This window comes from Phyllobates terribilis, unplaced genomic scaffold (genome assembly GCF_046119375.1).
Source record: "Phyllobates terribilis strain yellow unplaced genomic scaffold, ASM4611937v1 Scaffold_40__1_contigs__length_11209783, whole genome shotgun sequence".
NCBI lineage: Eukaryota > Metazoa > Chordata > Amphibia > Anura > Dendrobatidae > Phyllobates > Phyllobates terribilis.
This window is the reverse complement of record NW_027362800.1, coordinates 4,343,341-4,362,996: the sequence shown is the minus strand read 5'-3', so window position 1 is coordinate 4,362,996 and position 19,656 is coordinate 4,343,341. Positions and strand designations below refer to the sequence as shown.

The 19,656-nt window shown below is 45.1% G+C and overlaps 15 non-coding genes across 15 annotated transcripts; all 15 read left to right on the top strand.

Annotated features, from left to right (window-relative positions):
• Positions 1 to 117: 117 nt before the first annotated feature.
• Positions 118 to 308, top strand: LOC141184170 (U2 spliceosomal RNA). The gene has a single exon (XR_012258951.1). It is a non-coding gene; the product is annotated as a U2 spliceosomal RNA (small nuclear RNA).
• Positions 309 to 1,428: 1,120 nt separating this feature from the next.
• Positions 1,429 to 1,619, top strand: LOC141187357 (U2 spliceosomal RNA). The gene has a single exon (XR_012261550.1). It is a non-coding gene; the product is annotated as a U2 spliceosomal RNA (small nuclear RNA).
• A 1,121-nt stretch (positions 1,620 to 2,740) lies between these two features.
• LOC141187356 (U2 spliceosomal RNA) lies at positions 2,741 to 2,931 on the top strand. Its single transcript, XR_012261549.1, has one exon. It is a non-coding gene; the product is annotated as a U2 spliceosomal RNA (small nuclear RNA).
• Positions 2,932 to 4,052: 1,121 nt separating this feature from the next.
• Positions 4,053 to 4,243, top strand: LOC141184948 (U2 spliceosomal RNA). Its single transcript, XR_012259655.1, has one exon. It is a non-coding gene; the product is annotated as a U2 spliceosomal RNA (small nuclear RNA).
• A 1,120-nt stretch (positions 4,244 to 5,363) lies between these two features.
• On the top strand, positions 5,364 to 5,554 carry LOC141187355 (U2 spliceosomal RNA). Its single transcript, XR_012261548.1, has one exon. It is a non-coding gene; the product is annotated as a U2 spliceosomal RNA (small nuclear RNA).
• A 1,124-nt stretch (positions 5,555 to 6,678) lies between these two features.
• On the top strand, positions 6,679 to 6,869 carry LOC141187354 (U2 spliceosomal RNA). The gene has a single exon (XR_012261547.1). It is a non-coding gene; the product is annotated as a U2 spliceosomal RNA (small nuclear RNA).
• Positions 6,870 to 7,989: 1,120 nt separating this feature from the next.
• Positions 7,990 to 8,180, top strand: LOC141187353 (U2 spliceosomal RNA). The gene has a single exon (XR_012261546.1). It is a non-coding gene; the product is annotated as a U2 spliceosomal RNA (small nuclear RNA).
• A 1,124-nt stretch (positions 8,181 to 9,304) lies between these two features.
• On the top strand, positions 9,305 to 9,495 carry LOC141184435 (U2 spliceosomal RNA). The gene has a single exon (XR_012259190.1). It is a non-coding gene; the product is annotated as a U2 spliceosomal RNA (small nuclear RNA).
• A 1,120-nt stretch (positions 9,496 to 10,615) lies between these two features.
• On the top strand, positions 10,616 to 10,805 carry LOC141185507 (U2 spliceosomal RNA). Its single transcript, XR_012260164.1, has one exon. It is a non-coding gene; the product is annotated as a U2 spliceosomal RNA (small nuclear RNA).
• Positions 10,806 to 11,928: 1,123 nt separating this feature from the next.
• LOC141187349 (U2 spliceosomal RNA) lies at positions 11,929 to 12,119 on the top strand. Its single transcript, XR_012261544.1, has one exon. It is a non-coding gene; the product is annotated as a U2 spliceosomal RNA (small nuclear RNA).
• A 1,122-nt stretch (positions 12,120 to 13,241) lies between these two features.
• LOC141190852 (U2 spliceosomal RNA) lies at positions 13,242 to 13,432 on the top strand. The gene has a single exon (XR_012264864.1). It is a non-coding gene; the product is annotated as a U2 spliceosomal RNA (small nuclear RNA).
• Positions 13,433 to 14,560: 1,128 nt separating this feature from the next.
• On the top strand, positions 14,561 to 14,751 carry LOC141184454 (U2 spliceosomal RNA). The gene has a single exon (XR_012259207.1). It is a non-coding gene; the product is annotated as a U2 spliceosomal RNA (small nuclear RNA).
• A 1,124-nt stretch (positions 14,752 to 15,875) lies between these two features.
• On the top strand, positions 15,876 to 16,066 carry LOC141191202 (U2 spliceosomal RNA). The gene has a single exon (XR_012265201.1). It is a non-coding gene; the product is annotated as a U2 spliceosomal RNA (small nuclear RNA).
• Positions 16,067 to 17,185: 1,119 nt separating this feature from the next.
• On the top strand, positions 17,186 to 17,376 carry LOC141187348 (U2 spliceosomal RNA). The gene has a single exon (XR_012261543.1). It is a non-coding gene; the product is annotated as a U2 spliceosomal RNA (small nuclear RNA).
• Positions 17,377 to 18,498: 1,122 nt separating this feature from the next.
• On the top strand, positions 18,499 to 18,689 carry LOC141187347 (U2 spliceosomal RNA). Its single transcript, XR_012261542.1, has one exon. It is a non-coding gene; the product is annotated as a U2 spliceosomal RNA (small nuclear RNA).
• Positions 18,690 to 19,656: the final 967 nt, after the last annotated feature.

The window sequence follows — 19,656 nt, the reverse complement described above, 5'->3', positions numbered from 1 at the left end:
TGTGAGGGATCTAGAGGTTGACAGCATGTCTTCTTAACGGGAGTCCAGGTTGCCATCTCCACAAATGGACTTTTCAGAATCCTTGGGTGGCACCGTAGTCGGAAACCAATTCTGGTTATCGCTTCTCAGCCTTTTGGCTAAGATCAAGTGTAGTATCTGTTCTTATCAGTTTAATATCTGATACGTCCCCTATCTGGGGACCATATATTAAATGGATTTTTAGAACAGGGAGATGGAAAAAGAGCTTGCTCTGTCCACTCCACGCATTGACCTGGTATTGCAGTATCTCCAGGACCGGTGCACCCCTTCTTTAATGCAGTTTCTAAAATCAGAAAGAATTGAATTCAATGCTTTTTGTTCATTTTGCTTGTTTGTCGGATTTTGGGATGGACTCTTTGGCTTTGCTTTTCTTCTCCTCATTGGATTTTTCATGTTAAAAGTTGCAGAAGCCAGATGACAAGCTCATTTTGGTTCAACTTCAGCAACTGTGCATTGCATTGCCATGTAATGTAATGTAATGCAATGCTATCTATCTAGCTCTCCCTCTATACTTCCTTTTGGATAAACAGACATATTAGGCAAGCATTTTGGAGCTTTCACCTAAATAACTACAGGTGGTGAGATAAGCTGCACAATATAATTGACCTTTCAGTATATTGTTGCACACACACCATCTATTTAGCAAATGCCCTTGTTATCAACAGCAGCCTTTTAAACTCACCTGAGCTAACAGGTATGTGAGCTGGTTACTCTGCTGCGCTTAAAATTTCTTTTTTGGTTTGCTACAATGCCTTTTCTGAAACGTTGTCTCCCTCTGCTGGAACACTGACTTCTTTCATTTAATGCCTGCAGACTATAAAAGAGAAACCAACCCAAAAAGTTTGGTTGATTAGTCTGTGGCATTCTTTTAAACTGTTGCTTATGGCGGTCTCTGTGAGCTTCTCAGTGACATTCAGCCATCCAGGTATCCCGCCTGCAGTAGACGGAATGTGGCAATGGAACGCTGGCTGCGCGTGTCATAATAGGCTCTGAGCCTTTATATACCTGCGCACAGCAGCAGCCACCTTCAGTCTGCTGCTGGACAGCCAGCAGCAGCAGCAGCAGGAGAGGTAATTAATCAGCAACCCTCCTGCTAAGGGTAGACAGCTGCTCGTTCCACTCCCCCCCCGCCTTAATTGGTTCTCCTCCCTTCCAACGGTGTTGAGGCGGGTGGGAACAGCCGGGGGTTGAGGGTACTGTGCTAAAAGAGGTGGAGTTATGCAGATCTAAAACGCGTGGATTGCAGCAGCAGCAAGCCGAAAAGTGCAGGCATGTGAGGGATCTAGAGGTTGACAGCATGTCTTCTTAACGGGAGTCCAGGTGGCCGTCTCCACAAATGGACTTTTCAGAATTCTTGGGTGGCACCGTAGTCGGAAACCAATTCTGGTTATCGCTTCTCGGCCTTTTGGCTAAGATCAAGTGTAGTATCTGTTCTTATCAGTTTAATATCTGATACGTCCCCTATCTGGGGACCATATATTAAATGGATTTTTAGAACAGGGAGATGGAAAAAGAGCTTGCTCTGTCCACTCCACGCATTGACCTGGTATTGCAGTATCTCCAGGACCGGTGCACCCCTTCTTTAATGCAGTTTCTAAAATCAGAAAGAATTGAATTCAATGCTTTTTGTTCATTTTGCTTGTTTGTCGGATTTTGGGATGGACTCTTTGGCTTTGCTTTTCTTCTCCTCATTGGATTTTTCATGTTAAAAGTTGCAGAAGCCAGATGACAAGCTCATTTTGGTTCAACTTCAGCAACTGTGCATTGCATTGCCATGTAATGTAATGTAATGCAATGCTATCTATCTAGCTCTCCCTCTATACTTCCTTTTGGATAAACAGACATATTAGGCAAGCATTTTGGAGCTTTCACCTAAATAACTACAGGTGGTGAGATAAGCTGCACAATATAATTGACCTTTCAGTATATTGTTGCACACACACCATCTATTTAGCAAATGCCCTTGTTATCAACAGCAGCCTTTTAAACTCACCTGAGCTAACAGGTATGTGAGCTGGTTACTCTGCTGCGCTTAAAATTTCTTTTTTGGTTTGCTACAATGCCTTTTCTGAAACGTTGTCTCCCTCTGCTGGAACACTGACTTCTTTCATTTAATGCCTGCAGACTATAAAAGAGAAACCAACCCAAAAAGTTTGGTTGATTAGTCTGTGGCATTCTTTTAAACTGTTGCTTATGGCGGTCTCTGTGAGCTTCTCAGTGACATTCAGCCATCCAGGTATCCCGCCTGCAGTAGACGGAATGTGGCAATGGAACGCTGGCTGCGCATGTCATAATAGGCTCTGAGCCTTTATATACCTGCGCACAGCAGCAGCCACCTTCAGTCTGCTGCTGGACAGCCAGCAGCAGCAGCAGCAGGAGAGGTAATTAATCAGCAACCCTCCTGCTAAGGGTAGACAGCTGCTCGTTCCACCCCCCCCCCCGCCTTAATTGGTTCTCCTCCCTTCCAACGGTGTTGAGGCGGGTGGGAACAGCCGGGGGTTGAGGGTACTGTGCTAAAAGAGGTGGAGTTATGCAGATCTAAAACGCGTGGATTGCAGCAGCAGCAAGCCGAAAAGTGCAGGCATGTGAGGGATCTAGAGGTTGACAGCATGTCTTCTTAACGGGAGTCCAGGTGGCCATCTCCACAAATGGACTTTTCAGAATCCTTGGGTGGCACCGTAGTCGGAAACCAATTCTGGTTATCGCTTCTCGGCCTTTTGGCTAAGATCAAGTGTAGTATCTGTTCTTATCAGTTTAATATCTGATACGTCCCCTATCTGGGGACCATATATTAAATGGATTTTTAGAACAGGGAGATGGAAAAAGAGCTTGCTCTGTCCACTCCACGCATTGACCTGGTATTGCAGTATCTCCAGGACCGGTGCACCCCTTCTTTAATGCAGTTTCTAAAATCAGAAAGAATTGAATTCAATGCTTTTTGTTCATTTTGCTTGTTTGTCGGATTTTGGGATGGACTCTTTGGCTTTGCTTTTCTTCTCCTCATTGGATTTTTCATGTTAAAAGTTGCAGAAGCCAGATGACAAGCTCATTTTGGTTCAACTTCAGCAACTGTGCATTGCATTGCCATGTAATGTAATGTAATGCAATGCTATCTATCTAGCTCTCCCTCTATACTTCCTTTTGGATAAACAGACATATTAGGCAAGCATTTTGGAGCTTTCACCTAAATAACTACAGGTGGTGAGATAAGCTGCACAATATAATTGACCTTTCAGTATATTGTTGCACACACACCATCTATTTAGCAAATGCCCTTGTTATCAACAGCAGCCTTTTAAACTCACCTGAGCTAACAGGTATGTGAGCTGGTTACTCTGCTGCGCTTAAAATTTCTTTTTTGGTTTGCTACAATGCCTTTTCTGAAACGTTGTCTCCCTCTGCTGGAACACTGACTTCTTTCATTTAATGCCTGCAGACTATAAAAGAGAAACCAACCCAAAAAGTTTGGTTGATTAGTCTGTGGCATTCTTTTAAACTGTTGCTTATGGCGGTCTCTGTGAGCTTCTCAGTGACATTCAGCCATCCAGGTATCCCGCCTGCAGTAGACGGAATGTGGCAATGGAACGCTGGCTGCGCGTGTCATAATAGGCTCTGAGCCTTTATATACCTGCGCACAGCAGCAGCCACCTTCAGTCTGCTGCTGGACAGCCAGCAGCAGCAGCAGCAGGAGAGGTAATTAATCAGCAACCCTCCTGCTAAGGGTAGACAGCTGCTCGTTCCACCCCCCCCCCCGCCTTAATTGGTTCTCCTCCCTTCCAACGGTGTTGAGGCGGGTGGGAACAGCCGGGGGTTGAGGGTACTGTGCTAAAAGAGGTGGAGTTATGCAGATCTAAAACGCGTGGATTGCAGCAGCAGCAAGCCGAAAAGTGCAGGCATGTGAGGGATCTAGAGGTTGACAGCATGTCTTCTTAACGGGAGTCCAGGTGGCCATCTCCACAAATGGACTTTTCAGAATCCTTGGGTGGCACCGTAGTCGGAAAGCAATTCTGGTTATCGCTTCTCGGCCTTTTGGCTAAGATCAAGTGTAGTATCTGTTCTTATCAGTTTAATATCTGATACGTCCCCTATCTAGGGACCATATATTAAATGGATTTTTAGAACAGGGAGATGGAAAAAGAGCTTGCTCTGTCCACTCCACGCATTGACCTGGTATTGCAGTATCTCCAGGACCGGTGCACCCCTTCTTTAATGCAGTTTCTAAAATCAGAAAGAATTGAATTCAATGCTTTTTGTTCATTTTGCTTGTTTGTCGGATTTTGGGATGGACTCTTTGGCTTTGCTTTTCTTCTCCTCATTGGATTTTTCATGTTAAAAGTTGCAGAAGCCAGATGACAAGCTCATTTTGGTTCAACTTCAGCAACTGTGCATTGCATTGCCATGTAATGTAATGTAATGCAATGCTATCTATCTAGCTCTCCCTCTATACTTCCTTTTGGATAAACAGACATATTAGGCAAGCATTTTGGAGCTTTCACCTAAATAACTACAGGTGGTGAGATAAGCTGCACAATATAATTGACCTTTCAGTATATTGTTGCACACACACCATCTATTTAGCAAATGCCCTTGTTATCAACAGCAGCCTTTTAAACTCACCTGAGCTAACAGGTATGTGAGCTGGTTACTCTGCTGCGCTTAAAATTTCTTTTTTGGTTTGCTACAATGCCTTTTCTGAAACGTTGTCTCCCTCTGCTGGAACACTGACTTCTTTCATTTAATGCCTGCAGACTATAAAAGAGAAACCAACCCAAAAAGTTTGGTTGATTAGTCTGTGGCATTCTTTTAAACTGTTGCTTATGGCGGTCTCTGTGAGCTTCTCAGTGACATTCAGCCATCCAGGTATCCCGCCTGCAGTAGACGGAATGTGGCAATGGAACGCTGGCTGCGCGTGTCATAATAGGCTCTGAGCCTTTATATACCTGCGCACAGCAGCAGCCACCTTCAGTCTGCTGCTGGACAGCCAGCAGCAGCAGCAGGAGAGGTAATTAATCAGCAACCCTCCTGCTAAGGGTAGACAGCTGCTCGTTCCACCCCCCCCCCCCCGCCTTAATTGGTTCTCCTCCCTTCCAACGGTGTTGAGGCGGGTGGGAACAGCCGGGGGTTGAGGGTACTGTGCTAAAAGAGGTGGAGTTATGCAGATCTAAAACGCGTGGATTGCAGCAGCAGCAAGCCGAAAAGTGCAGGCATGTGAGGGATCTAGAGGTTGACAGCATGTCTTCTTAACGGGAGTCCAGGTGGCCATCTCCACAAATGGACTTTTCAGAATCCTTGGGTGGCACCGTAGTCGGAAACCAATTCTGGTTATCGCTTCTCGGCCTTTTGGCTAAGATCAAGTGTAGTATCTGTTCTTATCAGTTTAATATCTGATACGTCCCCTATCTGGGGACCATATATTAAATGGATTTTTAGAACAGGGAGATGGAAAAAGAGCTTGCTCTGTCCACTCCACGCATTGACCTGGTATTGCAGTATCTCCAGGACCGGTGCACCCCTTCTTTAATGCAGTTTCTAAAATCAGAAAGAATTGAATTCAATGCTTTTTGTTCATTTTGCTTGTTTGTCGGATTTTGGGATGGACTCTTTGGCTTTGCTTTTCTTCTCCTCATTGGATTTTTCATGTTAAAAGTTGCAGAAGCCAGATGACAAGCTCATTTTGGTTCAACTTCAGCAACTGTGCATTGCATTGCCATGTAATGTAATGTAATGCAATGCTATCTATCTAGCTCTCCCTCTATACTTCCTTTTGGATAAACAGACATATTAGGCAAGCATTTTGGAGCTTTCACCTAAATAACTACAGGTGGTGAGATAAGCTGCACAATATAATTGACCTTTCAGTATATTGTTGCACACACACCATCTATTTAGCAAATGCCCTTGTTATCAACAGCAGCCTTTTAAACTCACCTGAGCTAACAGGTATGTGAGCTGGTTACTCTGCTGCGCTTAAAATTTCTTTTTTGGTTTGCTACAATGCCTTTTCTGAAACGTTGTCTCCCTCTGCTGGAACACTGACTTCTTTCATTTAATGCCTGCAGACTATAAAAGAGAAACCAACCCAAAAAGTTTGGTTGATTAGTCTGTGGCATTATTTTAAACTGTTGCTTATGGCGGTCTCTGTGAGCTTCTCAGTGACATTCAGCCATCCAGGTATCCCGCCTGCAGTAGACGGAATGTGGCAATGGAACGCTGGCTGCGCGTGTCATAATAGGCTCTGAGCCTTTATATACCTGCGCACAGCAGCAGCCACCTTCAGTCTGCTGCTGGACAGCCAGCAGCAGCAGCAGCAGGAGAGGTAATTAATCAGCAACCCTCCTGCTAAGGGTAGACAGCTGCTCGTTCCACCCCCCCCCCCCCCGCCTTAATTGGTTCTCCTCCCTTCCAACGGTGTTGAGGCGGGTGGGAACAGCCGGGGGTTGAGGGTACTGTGCTAAAAGAGGTGGAGTTATGCAGATCTAAAACGCGTGGATTGCAGCAGCAGCAAGCCGAAAAGTGCAGGCATGTGAGGGATCTAGAGGTTGACAGCATGTCTTCTTAACGGGAGTCCAGGTGGCCATCTCAACAAATGGACTTTTCAGAATCCTTGGGTGGCACCGTAGTCGGAAACCAATTCTGGTTATCGCTTCTCGGCCTTTTGGCTAAGATCAAGTGTAGTATCTGTTCTTATCAGTTTAATATCTGATACGTCCCCTATCTGGGGACCATATATTAAATGGATTTTTAGAACAGGGAGATGGAAAAAGAGCTTGCTCTGTCCACTCCACGCATTGACCTGGTATTGCAGTATCTCCAGGACCGGTGCACCCCTTCTTTAATGCAGTTTCTAAAATCAGAAAGAATTGAATTCAATGCTTTTTGTTCATTTTGCTTGTTTGTCGGATTTTGGGATGGACTCTTTGGCTTTGCTTTTCTTCTCCTCATTGGATTTTTCATGTTAAAAGTTGCAGAAGCCAGATGACAAGCTCATTTTGGTTCAACTTCAGCAACTGTGCATTGCATTGCCATGTAATGTAATGTAATGCAATGCTATCTATCTAGCTCTCCCTCTATACTTCCTTTTGGATAAACAGACATATTAGGCAAGCATTTTGGAGCTTTCACCTAAATAACTACAGGTGGTGAGATAAGCTGCACAATATAATTGACCTTTCAGTATATTGTTGCACACACACCATCTATTTAGCAAATGCCCTTGTTATCAACAGCAGCCTTTTAAACTCACCTGAGCTAACAGGTATGTGAGCTGGTTACTCTGCTGCGCTTAAAATTTCTTTTTTGGTTTGCTACAATGCCTTTTCTGAAACGTTGTCTCCCTCTGCTGGAACACTGACTTCTTTCATTTAATGCCTGCAGACTATAAAAGAGAAACCAACCCAAAAAGTTTGGTTGATTAGTCTGTGGCATTCTTTTAAACTGTTGCTTATGGCGGTCTCTGTGAGCTTCTCAGTGACATTCAGCCATCCAGGTATCCCGCCTGCAGTAGACGGAATGTGGCAATGGAACGCTGGCTGCGCGTGTCATAATAGGCTCTGAGCCTTTATATACCTGCGCACAGCAGCAGCCACCTTCAGTCTGCTGCTGGACAGCCAGCAGCAGCAGCAGCAGGAGAGGTAATTAATCAGCAACCCTCCTGCTAAGGGTAGACAGCTGCTCGTTCCACCCCCCCCCCGCCTTAATTGGTTCTCCTCCCTTCCAACGGTGTTGAGGCGGGTGGGAACAGCCGGGGGTTGAGGGTACTGTGCTAAAAGAGGTGGAGTTATGCAGATCTAAAACGCGTGGATTGCAGCAGCAGCAAGCCGAAAAGTGCAGGCATGTGAGGGATCTAGAGGTTGACAGCATGTCTTCTTAACGGGAGTCCAGGTGGCCATCTCCACAAATGGACTTTTCAGAATCCTTGGGTGGCACCGTAGTCGGAAACCAATTCTGGTTATCGCTTCTCGGCCTTTTGGCTAAGATCAAGTGTAGTATCTGTTCTTATCAGTTTAATATCTGATACGTCCCCTATCTGGGGACCATATATTAAATGGATTTTTAGAACAGGGAGATGGAAAAAGAGCTTGCTCTGTCCACTCCACGCATTGACCTGGTATTGCAGTATCTCCAGGACCGGTGCACCCCTTCTTTAATGCAGTTTCTAAAATCAGAAAGAATTGAATTCAATGCTTTTTGTTCATTTTGCTTGTTTGTCGGATTTTGGGATGGACTCTTTGGCTTTGCTTTTCTTCTCCTCATTGGATTTTTCATGTTAAAAGTTGCAGAAGCCAGATGACAAGCTCATTTTGGTTCAACTTCAGCAACTGTGCATTGCATTGCCATGTAATGTAATGTAATGCAATGCTATCTATCTAGCTCTCCCTCTATACTTCCTTTTGGATAAACAGACATATTAGGCAAGCATTTTGGAGCTTTCACCTAAATAACTACAGGTGGTGAGATAAGCTGCACAATATAATTGACCTTTCAGTATATTGTTGCACACACACCATCTATTTAGCAAATGCCCTTGTTATCAACAGCAGCCTTTTAAACTCACCTGAGCTAACAGGTATGTGAGCTGGTTACTCTGCTGCGCTTAAAATTTCTTTTTTGGTTTGCTACAATGCCTTTTCTGAAACGTTGTCTCCCTCTGCTGGAACACTGACTTCTTTCATTTAATGCCTGCAGACTATAAAAGAGAAACCAACCCAAAAAGTTTGGTTGATTAGTCTGTGGCATTCTTTTAAACTGTTGCTTATGGCGGTCTCTGTGAGCTTCTCAGTGACATTCAGCCATCCAGGTATCCCGCCTGCAGTAGACGGAATGTGGCAATGGAACGCTGGCTGCACGTGTCATAATAGGCTCTGAGCCTTTATATACCTGCGCACAGCAGCAGCCACCTTCAGTCTGCTGCTGGACAGCCAGCAGCAGCAGCAGCAGGAGAGGTAATTAATCAGCAACCCTCCTGCTAAGGGCAGACAGCTGCTCGTTCCACCCCCCCCCCCCCCGCCTTAATTGGTTCTCCTCCCTTCCAACGGTGTTGAGGCGGGTGGGAACAGCCGGGGGTTGAGGGTACTGTGCTAAAAGAGGTGGAGTTATGCAGATCTAAAACGCGTGGATTGCAGCAGCAGCATGCCGAAAAGTGCAGGCATGTGAGGGATCTAGAGGTTGACAGCATGTCTTCTTAACGGGAGTCCAGGTGGCCATCTCCACAAATGGACTTTTCAGAATCCTTGGGTGGCACCGTAGTCGGAAACCAATTCTGGTTATCGCTTCTCGGCCTTTTGGCTAAGATCAAGTGTAGTATCTGTTCTTATCAGTTTAATATCTGATACGTCCCCTATCTGGGGACCATATATTAAATGGATTTTTAGAACAGGGAGATGGAAAAAGAGCTTGCTTTGTCCACTCCACGCATTGACCTGGTATTGCAGTATCTCCAGGACCGGTGCACCCCTTCTTTAATGCAGTTTCTAAAATCAGAAAGAATTGAATTCAATGCTTTTTGTTCATTTTGCTTGTTTGTCGGATTTTGGGATGGACTCTTTGGCTTTGCTTTTCTTCTCCTCATTGGATTTTTCATGTTAAAAGTTGCAGAAGCCAGATGACAAGCTCATTTTGGTTCAACTTCAGCAACTGTGCATTGCATTGCCATGTAATGTAATGTAATGCAATGCTATCTATCTAGCTCTCCCTCTATACTTCCTTTTGGATAAACAGACATATTAGGCAAGCATTTTGGAGCTTTCACCTAAATAACGACAGGTGGTGAGATAAGCTGCACAATATAATTGACCTTTCAGTATATTGTTGCACACACACCATCTATTTAGCAAATGCCCTTGTTATCAACAGCAGCCTTTTAAACTCACCTGAGCTAACAGGTATGTGAGCTGGTTACTCTGCTGCGCTTAAAATTTCTTTTTTGGTTTGCTACAATGCCTTTTCTGAAACGTTGTCTCCCTCTGCTGGAACACTGACTTCTTTCATTTAATGCCTGCAGACTATAAAAGAGAAACCAACCCAAAAAGTTTGGTTGATTAGTCTGTGGCATTCTTTTAAACTGTAGCTTATGGCGGTCTCTGTGAGCTTCTCAGTGACATTCAGCCATCCAGGTATCCCGCCTGCAGTAGACGGAATGTGGCAATGGAACGCTGGCTGCGCGTGTCATAATAGGCTCTGAGCCTTTATATACCTGCGCACAGCAGCAGCCACCTTCAGTCTGCTGCTGGACAGCCAGCAGCAGCAGCAGCAGGAGAGGTAATTAATCAGCAACCCTCCTGCTAAGGGTAGACAGCTGCTCGTTCCACCCCCCCCCCGCCTTAATTGGTTCTCCTCCCTTCCAACGGTGTTGAGGCGGGTGGGAACAGCCGGGGGTTGAGGGTACTGTGCTAAAAGAGGTGGAGTTATGCAGATCTAAAACGCGTGGATTGCAGCAGCAGCAAGCCGAAAACTGCAGGCATGTGAGGGATCTAGAGGTTGACAGCATGTCTTCTTAACGGGAGTCCAGGTGGCCATCTCCACAAATGGACTTTTCAGAATCCTTGGGTGGCACCGTAGTCGGAAACCAATTCTGGTTATCGCTTCTCGGCCTTTTGGCTAAGATCAAGTGTAGTATCTGTTCTTATCAGTTTAATATCTGATACGCCCCTATCTGGGGACCATATATTAAATGGATTTTTAGAACAGGGAGATGGAAAAAGAGCTTGCTCTGTCCACTCCACGCATTGACCTGGTATTGCAGTATCTCCAGGACCGGTGCACCCCTTCTTTAATGCAGTTTCTAAAATCAGAAAGAATTGAATTCAATGCTTTTTGTTCATTTTGCTTGTTTGTCGGATTTTGGGATGGACTCTTTGGCTTTGCTTTTCTTCTCCTCATTGGATTTTTCATGTTAAAAGTTGCAGAAGCCAGATGACAAGCTCATTTTGGTTCAACTTCAGCAACTGTGCATTGCATTGCCATGTAATGTAATGTAATGCAATGCTATCTATCTAGCTCTCCCTCTATACTTCCTTTTGGATAAACAGACATATTAGGCAAGCATTTTGGAGCTTTCACCTAAATAACTACAGGTGGTGAGATAAGCTGCACAATATAATTGACCTTTCAGTATATTGTTGCACACACACCATCTATTTAGCAAATGCCCTTGTTATCAACAGCAGCCTTTTAAACTCACCTGAGCTAACAGGTATGTGAGCTGGTTACTCTGCTGCGCTTAAAATTTCTTTTTTGGTTTGCTACAATGCCTTTTCTGAAACGTTGTCTCCCTCTGCTGGAACACTGACTTCTTTCATTTAATGCCTGCAGACTATAAAAGAGAAACCAACCCAAAAAGTTTGGTTGATTAGTCTGTGGCATTCTTTTAAACTGTTGCTTATGGCGGTCTCTGTGAGCTTCTCAGTGACATTCAGCCATCCAGGTATCCCGCCTGCAGTAGACGGAATGTGGCAATGGAACGCTGGCTGCGCGTGTCATAATAGGCTCTGAGCCTTTATATACCTGCGCACAGCAGCAGCCACCTTCAGTCTGCTGCTGGACAGCCAGCAGCAGCAGCAGCAGGAGAGGTAATTAATCAGCAACCCTCCTGCTAAGGGTAGACAGCTGCTCGTTCCACCCCCCCCCCCCCGCCTTAATTGGTTCTCCTCCCTTCCAACGGTGTTGAGGCGGGTGGGAACAGCCGGGGGTTGAGGGTACTGTGCTAAAAGAGGTGGAGTTATGCAGATCTAAAACGCGTGGATTGCAGCAGCAGCAAGCCGAAAAGTGCAGGCATGTGAGGGATCTAGAGGTTGACAGCATGTCTTCTTAACGGGAGTCCAGGTGGCCATCTCCACAAATGGACTTTTCAGAATCCTTGGGTGGCACCGTAGTCGGAAACCAATTCTGGTTATCGCTTCTCGGCCTTTTGGCTAAGATCAAGTGTAGTATCTGTTCTTATCAGTTTAATATCTGATACGTCCCCTATCTGGGGACCATATATTAAATGGATTTTTAGAACAGGGAGATGGAAAAAGAGCTTGCTCTGTCCACTCCACGCATTGACCTGGTATTGCAGTATCTCCAGGACCGGTGCACCCCTTCTTTAATGCAGTTTCTAAAATCAGAAAGAATTGAATTCAATGCTTTTTGTTCATTTTGCTTGTTTGTCGGATTTTGGGATGGACTCTTTGGCTTTGCTTTTCTTCTCCTCATTGGATTTTTCATGTTAAAAGTTGCAGAAGCCAGATGACAAGCTCATTTTGGTTCAACTTCAGCAACTGTGCATTGCATTGCCATGTAATGTAATGTAATGCAATGTTATCTATCTAGCTCTCCCTCTATACCTCCTTTTGGATAAACAGACATATTAGGCAAGCATTTTGGAGCTTTCACCTAAATAACTACAGGTGGTGAGATAAGCTGCACAATATAATTGACCTTTCAGTATATTGTTGCACACACACCATCTATTTAGCAAATGCCCTTGTTATCAACAGCAGCCTTTTAAACTCACCTGAGCTAACAGGTATGTGAGCTGGTTACTCTGCTGCGCTTAAAATTTCTTTTTTGGTTTGCTACAATGCCTTTTCTGAAACGTTGTCTCCCTCTGCTGGAACACTGACTTCTTTCATTTAATGCCTGCAGACTATAAAAGAGAAACCAACCCAAAAAGTTTGGTTGATTAGTCTGTGGCATTCTTTTAAACTGTTGCTTATGGCGGTCTCTGTGAGCTTCTCAGTGACATTCAGCCATCCAGGTATCCCGCCTGCAGTAGACGGAATGTGGCAATGGAACGCTGGCTGCGCGTGTCATAATAGGCTCTGAGCCTTTATATACCTGCGCACAGCAGCAGCCACCTTCAGTCTGCTGCTGGACAGCCAGCAGCAGCAGCAGCAGTAGAGGTAATTAATCAGCAACCCTCCTGCTAAGGGTAGACAGCTGCTCGTTCCACCCCCCCCCCACGCCTTAATTGGTTCTCCTCCCTTCCAACGGTGTTGAGGCGGGTGGGAACAGCCGGGGGTTGAGGGTACTGTGCTAAAAGAGGTGGAGTTATGCAGATCTAAAACGCGTGGATTGCAGCAGCAGCAAGCCGAAAAGTGCAGGCATGTGAGGGATCTAGAGGTTGACAGCATGTCTTCTTAACGGGAGTCCAGGTGGCCATCTCCACAAATGGACTTTTCAGAATCCTTGGGTGGCACCGTAGTCGGAAACCAATTCTGGTTATCGCTTCTCGGCCTTTTGGCTAAGATCAAGTGTAGTATCTGTTCTTATCAGTTTAATATCTGATACGTCCCCTATCTGGGGACAATATATTAAATGGATTTTTAGAACAGGGAGATGGAAAAAGAGCTTGCTCTGTCCACTCCACGCATTGACCTGGTATTGCAGTATCTCCAGGACCGGTGCACCCCTTCTTTAATGCAGTTTCTAAAATCAGAAAGAATTGAATTCAATGCTTTTTGTTCATTTTGCTTGTTTGTCGGATTTTGGGATGGACTCTTTGGCTTTGCTTTTCTTCTCCTCATTGGATTTTTCATGTTAAAAGTTGCAGAAGCCAGATGACAAGCTCATTTTGGTTCAACTTCAGCAACTGTGCATTGCATTGCCATGTAATGTAATGTAATGCAATGCTATCTATCTAGCTCTCCCTCTATACTTCCTTTTGGATAAACAGACATATTAGGCAAGCATTTTGGAGCTTTCACCTAAATAACTACAGGTGGTGAGATAAGCTGCACAATATAATTGACCTTTCAGTATATTGTTGCACACACACCATCTATTTAGCAAATGCCCTTGTTATCAACAGCAGCCTTTTAAACTCACCTGAGCTAACAGGTATGTGAGCTGGTTACTCTGCTGCGCTTAAAATTTCTTTTTTGGTTTGCTACAATGCCTTTTCTGAAACGTTGTCTCCCTCTGCTGGAACACTGACTTCTTTCATTTAATGCCTGCAGACTATAAAAGAGAAACCAACCCAAAAAGTTTGGTTGATTAGTCTGTGGCATTCTTTTAAACTGTTGCTTATGGCGGTCTCTGTGAGCTTCTCAGTGACATTCAGCCATCCAGGTATCCCGCCTGCAGTAGACGGAATGTGGCAATGGAACGCTGGCTGCGCGTGTCATAATAGGCTCTGAGCCTTTATATACCTGCGCACAGCAGCAGCCACCTTCAGTCTGCTGCTGGACAGCCAGCAGCAGCAGCAGCAGCAGGAGAGGTAATTAATCAGCAACCCTCCTGCTAAGGGTAGACAGCTGCTCGTTCCACCCCCCCCCTCCCCCGCCTTAATTGGTTCTCCTCCCTTCCAACGGTGTTGAGGCGGGTGGGAACAGCCGGGGGTTGAGGGTACTGTGCTAAAAGAGGTGGAGTTATGCAGATCTAAAACGCGTGGATTGCAGCAGCAGCAAGCCGAAAAGTGCAGGCATGTGAGGGATCTAGAGGTTGACAGCATGTCTTCTTAACGGGAGTCCAGGTGGCCATCTCCACAAATGGACTTTTCAGAATCCTTGGGTGGCACCGTAGTCGGAAACCAATTCTGGTTATCGCTTCTCGGCCTTTTGGCTAAGATCAAGTGTAGTATCTGTTCTTATCAGTTTAATATCTGATACGTCCCCTATCTGGGGACCATATATTAAATGGATTTTTAGAACAGGGAGATGGAAAAAGAGCTTGCTCTGTCCACTCCATGCATTGACCTGGTACTGCAGTATCTCCAGGACCGGTGCACCCCTTCTTTAATGCAGTTTCTAAAATCAGAAAGAATTGAATTCAATGCTTTTTGTTCATTTTGCTTGTTTGTCGGATTTTGGGATGGACTCTTTGGCTTTGCTTTTCTTCTCCTCATTGGATTTTTCATGTTAAAAGTTGCAGAAGCCAGATGACAAGCTCATTTTGGTTCAACTTCAGCAACTGTGCATTGCATTGCCATGTAATGTAATGTAATGCAATGCTATCTATCTAGCTCTCCCTCTATACTTCCTTTTGGATAAACAGACATATTAGGCAAGCATTTTGGAGCTTTCACCTAAATAACTACAGGTGGTGAGATAAGCTGCACAATATAATTGACCTTTCAGTATATTGTTGCACACACACCATCTATTTAGCAAATGCCCTTGTTATCAACAGCAGCCTTTTAAACTCACCTGAGCTAACAGGTATGTGAGCTGGTTACTCTGCTGCGCTTAAAATTTCTTTTTTGGTTTGCTACAATGCCTTTTCTGAAACGTTGTCTCCCTCTGCTGGAACACTGACTTCTTTCATTTAATGCCTGCAGACTATAAAAGAGAAACCAACCCAAAAAGTTTGGTTGATTAGTCTGTGGCATTCTTTTAAACTGTTGCTTATGGCGGTCTCTGTGAGCTTCTCAGTGACATTCAGCCATCCAGGTATCCCGCCTGCAGTAGACGGAATGTGGCAATGGAACGCTGGCTGCGCGTGTCATAATAGGCTCTGAGCCTTTATATACCTGCGCACAGCAGCAGCCACCTTCAGTCTGCTGCTGGACAGCCAGCAGCAGCAGCAGCAGGAGAGGTAATTAATCAGCAACCCTCCTGCTAAGGGTAGACAGCTGCTCGTTCCCCCCCCCCCCCCCCCGCCTTAATTGGTTCTCCTCCCTTCCAACGGTGTTGAGGCGGGTGGGAACAGCCGGGGGTTGAGGGTACTGTGCTAAAAGAGGTGGAGTTATGCAGATCTAAAACGCGTGGATTGCAGCAGCAGCAAGCCGAAAAGTGCAGGCATGTGAGGGATCTAGAGGTTGACAGCATGTCTTCTTAACGGGAGTCCAGGTGGCCATCTCCACAAATGGACTTTTCAGAATCCTTGGGTGGCACCGTAGTCGGAAACCAATTCTGGTTATCGCTTCTTGGCCTTTTGGCTAAGATCAAGTGTAGTATCTGTTCTTATCAGTTTAATATCTGATACGTCCCCTATCTGGGGACCATATATTAAATGGATTTTTAGAACAGGGAGATGGAAAAAGAGCTTGCTCTGTCCACTCCACGCATTGACCTGGTATTGCAGTATCTCCAGGACCGGTGCACCCCTTCTTTAATGCAGTTTCTAAAATCAGAAAGAATTGAATTCAATGCTTTTTGTTCATTTTGCTTGTTTGTCGGATTTTGGGATGGACTCTTTGGCTTTGCTTTTCTTCTCCTCATTGGATTTTTCATGTTAAAAGTTGCAGAAGCCAGATGACAAGCTCATTTTGGTTCAACTTCAGCAACTGTGCATTGCATTGCCATATAATGTAATGTAATGCAATGCTATCTATCTAGCTCTCCCTCTATACTTCCTTTTGGATAAACAGACATATTAGGCAAGCATTTTGGAGCTTTCACCTAAATAACTACAGGTGGTGAGATAAGCTGCACAATATAATTGACCTTTCAGTATATTGTTGCACACACACCATCTATTTAGCAAATGCCCTTGTTATCAACAGCAGCCTTTTAAACTCACCTGAGCTAACAGGTATGTGAGCTGGTTACTCTGCTGCGCTTAAAATTTCTTTTTTGGTTTGCTACAATGCCTTTTCTGAAACGTTGTCTCCCTCTGCTGGAACACTGACTTCTTTCATTTAATGCCTGCAGACTATAAAAGAGAAACCAACCCAAAAAGTTTGGTTGATTAGTCTGTGGCATTCTTTTAAACTGTTGCTTATGGCGGTCTCTGTGAGCTTCTCAGTGACATTCAGCCATCCAGGTATCCCGCCTGCAGTAGACGGAATGTGGCAATGGAACGCTGGCTGCGCGTGTCATAATAGGCTCTGAGCCTTTATATACCTGCGCACAGCAGCAGCCACCTTCAGTCTGCTGCTGGACAGCCAGCAGCAGCAGCAGGAGAGGTAATTAATCAGCAACCCTCCTGCTAAGGGTAGACAGCTGCTCGTTCCACCCCTCCCCCCCGCCTTAATTGGTTCTCCTCCCTTCCAACGGTGTTGAGGCGGGTGGGAACAGCCGGGGGTTGAGGGTACTGTGCTAAAAGAGGTGGAGTTATGCAGATCTAAAACGCGTGGATTGCAGCAGCAGCAAGCCGAAAAGTGCAGGCATGTGAGGGATCTAGAGGTTGACAGCATGTCTTCTTAACGGGAGTCCAGGTGGCCATCTCCACAAATGGACTTTTCAGAATCCTTGGGTGGCACCGTAGTCGGAAACCAATTCTGGTTATCGCTTCTCGGCCTTTTGGCTAAGATCAAGTGTAGTATCTGTTCTTATCAGTTTAATATCTGATACGTCCCCTATCTGGGGACCATATATTAAATGGATTTTTAGAACAGGGAGATGGAAAAAGAGCTTGCTCTGTCCACTCCACGCATTGACCTGGTATTGCAGTATCTCCAGGACCGGTGCACCCCTTCTTTAATGCAGTTTCTAAAATCAGAAAGAATTGAATTCAATGCTTTTTGTTCATTTTGCTTGTTTGTCGGATTTTGGGATGGACTCTTTGGCTTTGCTTTTCTTCTCCTCATTGGATTTTTCATGTTAAAAGTTGCAGAAGCCAGATGACAAGCTCATTTTGGTTCAACTTCAGCAACTGTGCATTGCATTGCCATGTAATGTAATGTAATGCAATGCTATCTATCTAGCTCTCCCTCTATACTTCCTTTTGGATAAACAGACATATTAGGCAAGCATTTTGGAGCTTTCACCTAAATAACTACAGGTGGTGAGATAAGCTGCACAATATAATTGACCTTTCAGTATATTGTTGCACACACACCATCTATTTAGCAAATGCCCTTGTTATCAACAGCAGCCTTTTAAACTCACCTGAGCTAACAGGTATGTGAGCTGGTTACTCTGCTGCGCTTAAAATTTCTTTTTTGGTTTGCTACAATGCCTTTTCTGAAACGTTGTCTCCCTCTGCTGGAACACTGACTTCTTTCATTTAATGCCTGCAGACTATAAAAGAGAAACCAACCCAAAAAGTTTGGTTGATCAGTCTGTGGCATTCTTTTAAACTGTTGCTTATGGCGGTCTCTGTGAGCTTCTCAGTGACATTCAGCCATCCAGGTATCCCGCCTGCAGTAGACGGAATGTGGCAATGGAACGCTGGCTGCGCGTGTCATAATAGGCTCTGAGCCTTTATATACCTGCGCACAGCAGCAGCCACCTTCAGTCTGCTGCTGGACAGCCAGCAGCAGCAGCAGCAGGAGAGGTAATTAATCAGCAACCCTCCTGCTAAGGGTAGACAGCTGCTCGTTCCACCCCCCCCCCCCGCCTTAATTGGTTCTCCTCCCTTCCAACGGTGTTGAGGCGGGTGGGAACAGCCGGGGGTTGAGGGTACTGTGCTAAAAGAGGTGGAGTTATGCAGATCTAAAACGCGTGGATTGCAGCAGCAGCAAGCCGAAAAGTGCAGGCATGTGAGGGATCTAGAGGTTGACAGCATGTCTTCTTAACGGGAGTCCAGGTGGCCATCTCCACAAATGGACTTTTCAGAATCCTTGGGTGGCACCATAGTCGGAAACCAATTCTGGTTATCGCTTCTCGGCCTTTTGGCTAAGATCAAGTGTAGTATCTGTTCTTATCAGTTTAATATCTGATACGTCCCCTATCTGGGGACCATATATTAAATGGATTTTTAGAACAGGGAGATGGAAAAAGAGCTTGCTCTGTCCACTCCACGCATTGACCTGGTATTGCAGTATCTCCAGGACCGGTGCACCCCTTCTTTAATGCAGTTTCTAAAATCAGAAAGAATTGAATTCAATGCTTTTTGTTCATTTTGCTTGTTTGTCGGATTTTGGGATGGACTCTTTGGCTTTGCTTTTCTTCTCCTCATTGGATTTTTCATGTTAAAAGTTGCAGAAGCCAGATGACAAGCTCATTTTGGTTCAACTTCAGCAACTGTGCATTGCATTGCCATGTAATGTAATGTAATGCAATGCTATCTATCTAGCTCTCCCTCTATACTTCCTTTTGGATAAACAGACATATTAGGCAAGCATTTTGGAGCTTTCACCTAAATAACTACAGGTGGTGAGATAAGCTGCACAATATAATTGACCTTTCAGTATATTGTTGCACACACACCATCTATTTAGCAAATGCCCTTGTTATCAACAGCAGCCTTTTAAACTCACCTGAGCTAACAGGTATGTGAGCTGGTTACTCTGCTGCGCTTAAAATTTCTTTTTTGGTTTGCTACAATGCCTTTACTGAAACGTTGTCTCCCTCTGCTGGAACACTGACTTCTTTCATTTAATGCCTGCAGACTATAAAAGAGAAACCAACCCAAAAAGTTTGGTTGATTAGTCTGTGGCATTCTTTTAAACTGTTGCTTATGGCGGTCTCTGTGAGCTTCTCAGTGACATTCAGCCATCCAGGTATCCCGCCTGCAGTAGACAGAATGTGGCAATGGAACGCTGGCTGCGCGTGTCATAATAGGCTCTGAGCCTTTATATACCTGCGCACAGCAGCAGCCACCTTCAGTCTGCTGCTGGACAGCCAGCAGCAGCAGCAGCAGGAGAGGTAATTAATCAGCAACCCTCCTGCTAAGGGTAGACAGCTGCTCGTTCCACCCCCCCCCGCCTTAATTGGTTCTCCTCCCTTCCAACGGTGTTGAGGCGGGTGGGAACAGCCGGGGGTTGAGGGTACTGTGCTAAAAGAGGTGGAGTTATGCAGATCTAAAACGCGT